Here is a 6,518-nt window from a genome sequence, read left to right as displayed (position 1 = left end):
GCTGAAGGAATTTGGGGTCCAGGGCATGAACACAGAGAGCAGCACACGCCTTCTTAAGCACAGCTAATGCAGGGTGAGCTGTTCCGCTATGCCCACAGGGAGCTCCAGCCTCCAGTCTGGCCTGGAGTTGCTGCATAGAAACCTCTTGGAACAGCCAAGATAGTTTGGTTACCTCCTACCTGTTCAATGGACCCAGTAAATAAGACAGTGCTTGGCTGGTGTAATTTGCTAGAGAGCCTTGAGACAACCCCCAGGGCTGTGGGAGCCCTTCGTGGGCTGTGAGAAACAGCTCTGGGCTCGGGGGCAGAGTTGCCAGCACTCCCCATAAAGCCAATAACTGGCAGCAGCTTCACTGAAGGGGCAGCGCAGCTCATACCAGCTCCTGTGCCTCCCACCTGAATCATCACATGCTGAAGCACCGGGCAAGACACAACTCAGCTCGAAGGGTAAAATGGAGGTGAGGAAAATTTTCCAACAGGCACTCGGGTTCCTGCTGTTGCTGCCGGTGGTGCACACCCCATACTTAGGTGACTGAAAGTTTTTCCACACTGAAGAATAGCTTGCTCTGACTTTCTGAATAGTAATTGTAAGCCCCTTAGGACTCGCTTGGCTTTGTTGCTTTGCAGCAGCAGAGAACTGAACTGCATCTGGCCATGCAAAGCACATACATAAGCTCTCTTGCTTTTGTTAGTAATATATTGTCAGCAAGAGAAGTTCGTTCTTTCTTTCTCATAAAGGCCTGGCTACTTTATAGATGGATGAACTTATTGAAAACCCAAGCACCTGAGCCCTTAGTTCAAATTAATATTGTAGCCTACGGCATGCTGCAGTTACTGCAGAATGTAAGAACAGAAACTACTGGAGGAAGGTAGAAAAGTATTGAATTTTTCAACATTAAAGCCAGGTAATTTTCTTGGATACAAACACAACTTTTCCAGGCTTGATTTTTTTTTTTTTCCAGGCCAGATTGTTTTCCAGCCTGGATTTAACTCAAATTCTCTCTTGCATATGCACTTTGGGGGGCATAATTAATGTCATTTAGGGCATAGACTTCTCCAAGGCACTCAGCACCGGCTTACCTGTGTTCCCATGGGAACCAATGAACATTTACTGACCAAACAGAAACAAAACAAAGCTGCAAACTTTCCTGAGATGCAGCACATGGACATCCATGTCTCTCCTTGCATCTCTAAAATGACTCCTACGAGTAAACCTGCAAAACAGGAAACAAAAGGAGCCAACAGTGTTCAGCTGTCTGCTGGGAATGAGACCAAGCAGATGCTGTTATATACATTAACCTTAGTAACCTGAGTATGGGGAGCTGCTGGGGAACAAAATGCAGATCTCTATAACTTGATATAACGCTCACCGCATTGGCAGAGCCCTCAGACCAGAGTTATATTTAGGTCCAAAGGCTTTCCTGTGCCAGAGCAGGGATGTGACAAAGAGCTGGGACATGACATTGGGCTCTGTAGGGCTCACCAGAGGTTGCAGCACTGGGATCTGTTTTGAGGTTGGAGGAACAACCCTGCTGTCACCTCCCAGTGACAGGAAAGCATTTGGCTGGAGAGGAGCACACATTCTCCAGAGCTGGAAGTACAGGTGGCCCTGCAGTCCTCCAGAACAAGCCATGTCTTAACAGTCACTGCTTTCCCAGTCACCCCCACTTATCCCAGTCCGTCAGGTGAAGAGCTGCCTTGGCAAACCCTGCCCTCCACTTTCTCTTGAGTTTTTGTCGCCGTGGAGACAGTACACCCACATCCACTCCTTTCATGCAGGTTCCCTTGGGTCAAGCTTCGCAGCAGAACATGCAAAAATGTATATTTCTATATTCAGGGATTTAAAAAAAAAAAAAAAAGCATGCCTTTGCACTGAAATGGCATGAAATTAGGAAGCTATATCTATACAGGGCAGAACTTAGTTAACTTCCAGTATTTCGTTACTTAACCTGTGAACCTATAAAATCTGGAGCCAGACTTTATGGGATCTGATGTATAGTCTGTAAACTAATCAACCTTGGAGAATTTTAAGTTTTGCTTTCGAATACTTGAACCCATAAAGTGCAAAAATGGTCAGATCCTGCCCTGCTGTTCCCTATTTTAAATGCAAAGGAAAACTGAACGAAGTAGAGAGGAAAAGCAGGTTAATGTGAAATAAAATCTATCCTCCATCTCTCTGTAATGAAGGAGGCAAGCATCCTCTGTTTCTCACAGGAGAAACTCAAATTGGTGGACTTCCACGTGCAGAACCCAAGCACTGTTGCTGTCACACCAAAGCTGCAGTGCCTGATACCAGACGATCAGGGTTTACAGACCTGGCTGGTAGTTACACTGAGGTAAATGAAGGAAAAAAAAAAAAGATTAAAAAAGAAAAAAAAAAAGAAAAAATATTAAAAGAAGGAAAAGAAAAAAAAAAAAAGGAGAGGAGAAGAAAGCCTAGCTGTTATTAAGATATTATCACCTTATAGGATTTTGCCTGTCAACACCTTTCCGGAGATGTTAACATAATCTGTGATCTGTGCTGTGTAAGAACCGCTGGGAAGGCACAGATGTGATCAGTCACAGAGCCTGTCAGACACATGTTAAATTCCAAGTGAATCTGTAGAAGTATCAGAAGTGGGACTATGACACCTAGCATCACACAGACACGAAGCACCTGAGGTGCTGCATTTCTTCTCTACTCAAAAGTTTCTCTGTAGCTAATTTTGGGTATATACAAGATGCAGAATGAAGTCTTTTCTCTATTCAACTCCTTCCACAAAACTTTGCCTTCCTCCGCCCATCTAATGTATTGCGCCTTTTCTGTTTGTTGTTGGCTGTTGCAGTAAGCTTACTGGCCATAACACACCAAGATGTCAATGGCAGTAATTAAGTTTGTTTTTAAGTGACTGACAACCACTGCCACAGGGAGACAAATAGAGACAAATGAGAGGAGGACAGAGGGGCAGAGGCTGATGGAAGCCTCAGCACAGATCATCCTAGCATTGTGCTCAGCTTTTAAAATGGGATGTCTGTAGGTCCTGCTGGCCCCGTTCTTGGTACCAAGAGTGCACAGCAAGCAGGGGACTACTGAAGACAGTTAATAGCAGTCAACAAGGACAGGGCTTAAATTTAAATCCTGCCCTTAATCAGGGAATGAAAGCCTTGCTGCGGGTGACCAGCACGCACTTTCCTCAGAAAATAATTCAGCACCTGGATTCCCCTTCTGAAGATTATGTGACTGAATTTCTCCTTTCCAGAGGGTTGCTTATCTTTTCAGCTGGGTTAAAGCAGGCTCACTGAGGGCATGGTGGCATCTTTATTCCCCCATCTTCCTCCAGCCTTGCCCTTCTGGGAGTTTATCTATCTGATTCTGTCAAGTCGTTCTCTCAGATGATGCCCAGCTGGATCCTTTCAACGCAGTCCTTTGCTATAAACAATTCCTGGATTTACTACCCACATCTGTCTTGGCTTTACAGTCTCTTCCCTTCCTCCCACCAACCTGCAGCACGAAGCCACGTTTCTCTCCTGTCAGCTGAACTCCTCCTCTGCATGTTCCTCCCCTGGCCCTCGGTGTCTCCTTCCTCAGTCGCTCATCACCACAGCGCTTCCCTGATGCCTGCCACGCTGGGCTCCTCACACACCTTGCTCCTCACTCCCTCACCTCTCCGCTCTCTCTCCAGCAGCTCTCAGGGGTGGTGCCCTCAGTGCAGCACAGCTGTCAACGACGTGCCCAGTTCTCTGCTCTCTTCTCCTCCAAAGCCCTCTTCTGGGCAGTCCCCGCTTCCCCAGGACCTCACAAAAAAACTTGTCCTGTTTCACATAAATTCCACAGGCTGTGGGATGGGGGATAAATTTTGCATTTTACCGAGATCTTACAGACTTGTGCTCTCTTGAAGCCACTGCTTAACAGCATAAATTTAAACACATGTAACAGCACTTGCAAAGATAAGAACCTGTGGTTATAAAAATTCTTTATAAATAAAGAGTTAGGCCCTAATAATTCATTAGGTTTCCTAAATGTGAATTAACAGATGAGCTACTTATATGTTTAAAATACAGCAATTAGTTTAACTTGATGCTTAATAACTATGAAATTGTTTTGTCAAAATCTCTCTATGCTTGCAAATAAGCAATTACTTTTAATCATCCACAATAAAGCTCATTAAGTGATTAAGAGAAGATGACCAGTTAACACACTGGCTTCAATGAGAATAGATGAGACCACCTGATGATATTTCTGCTACAGGCTGCATTTCAGGCAAGAGCAAGTTTTATGTTCACATCAAAGCACACATTTTGGACATCAGTAAATGTGATAGATCTGATTGTGGGGGATGCACAATAGGGGAGAAGGCCAATGCCTTTGCCTCCACTGAAGTTTCGAGACTCCGTTTGATTTATTTTTTTTTCTTCCTTCAAAGAGCGCAGAGAACAGACTGCTTTGCCAACTGGAGCAGTTTCACTGAACCGTAAACGGGTGATGCTTGAAAGCCTGTCACCGAGTCTCCTGATCAGAAATGAACAAACAGCAGGCATCAGAGGACAGGCACATACACACACACTCACACACACACACAGTGTATACATCATGCTGTTGGATTATTCAGCTACCAACTCAGAGCTGTAGAAGTTCACAGCTGTAAGAAGAGCCACAGCACAGGGTACTTAGCAAACAGCACTTCCAAGAGCAGTTCTCGGTTTTCAATAGCATGAGAAGGCAAAGCCTCCCTGAAACTCCTTCCATGCCATGTGTGTGACAGGAGTGGGCGAGTGTCCTCAGTGCACCCCGTCACAGGTCAGCTTCAGCAGCTGCACCATTACATTGTCCAGCACCTTCATATAATGAAGCCTCAGACATTCTGCCTCCGGCACCCACTGCGCCTGCAGGCTGATAGCCTTTGGGCTCAGAGCCGTGGCCTTATGGATCCAAGACAGGGTGACAAAGAGCCGAAGGACATTTCACAGTATCTTCTCTATGGGGTGAAACAGCAGTTTAGAAATCAACTGGCAATTTCACAGAAAACAATTGATTTTCTCTTTAAGTGACACACGGGGAAAGCAGTTCTCTGTTAATCCATGATCAAGGGAAATGAAGACCAGGGAAGAGAAATCAAATCTTTCTTTTCTATCAGACTGTTTCACCATATGCAGCTCTAAACTTTCAGGCCAAATAAAGGAAAATTTCAGGCTAGCCTGAATGGAAGCTCCTGAGGAAAAATCTCCCTTCGGAAACAGGTGGTGCTATTTGAGAACAAACCAGCAACCAAAAATACCTTTCTTGGTAACTGCAGAGAAAGGTTATCGTGATTTTGAGCTCTCTGCACCACGTGGCAAGTCTCATCATCCACTGCCAGATTCTCTCATGTATTTTGTTTTGTATTATGCTGGGAAGATGCATTTTAAACAATAATGAGGCACCAAAACTGTATTTTGTGCTGCAAGTTCATTGCTGTGTGGAGCGACAACACATTTCAGGCAGGATTTGGTGTGAATCTGTGGAACATTGATTTCAGAGAGGCCACATGCAGAAAAGCCTCTGCTTCAGCAATGTTAATCTTTCCTCTTGAGCTTCAAGAAATGAAAAAAGGAAGTTTTATAAAATGTCTGTCTTGCCTATGAGAGATGAATCATACTGCTTTTCAATAGAGCCGCAGGTTGCCAAGGGACCCTCTTCAAGGTTATTGTTTTGAGTACCTGCAAAAAAACCCCACGTTTTTTAAGGTTTCCTACTACTTAGAAAGGAAATGAGGAAGAAGATGAAAACAGACAGATGAAAACTTGACTTAGCTGACTGTAAGACACTGTCACCCAGGGAAATGTGAAGCAAATTATGTAGCACAATTTGAATCATGTGAAATTGGTTTAAGCCAATATTTTGTTAACAACCTCCCCTTGCAATCCCACCCCTCCCAAATTCCCAAAAGCTGGATTCAGCCATAGTTTGACTTCAATATGTACAGCTTACGTCAGAAGATTTTACACACTGGAGTTAGAGACACAGCAGTAAGGACCAAAGCGCAGAAGGCTCCATCGCCAGAGTATACGTATTAGATTACAGCAAATAATTCAAAGCCATTGTCTGCATTCGCACTGGAAACTGCACTCGCTTTCTCAGCTGATTGCCTCTTCTGGGTTCTGTTCTAGTGCTCAAAGTTACTGCCATGAAAGTGAATGTTAATTTAACCTAAAAATCAAATTATTTGCAAGCTGTGATTTTCAATTCATCATGGGCAGTAGCTAGGTAGGAGCACTAATTCCACGAATTACTGGTTGCCTCACTTAGATCAGAAAGTAAGAACATATCATCAGCCTTTGGTATGCAAACAGAAATGAGAGTACGGCATATCAACCATACGCATAGGTGGGAACCCACACCTGATACCCTCCTGGCATGAGGAAAGTGGGACAAACACATGGAGGACTAGGACATTATTAGTCCTCACGTTACCATGGGCACGGATGCTGCTGGAAATCTTTCTTGCGGTGCCCATCCCCAGTGACACATTCACATTTACCACACACGCTTCTGCAAGAGGG

The sequence above is a fragment of the Numenius arquata genome, chromosome 7 (assembly GCF_964106895.1).
Source record: "Numenius arquata chromosome 7, bNumArq3.hap1.1, whole genome shotgun sequence".
NCBI lineage: Eukaryota > Metazoa > Chordata > Aves > Charadriiformes > Scolopacidae > Numenius > Numenius arquata.
This window is presented reverse-complemented; position numbering follows the sequence as displayed.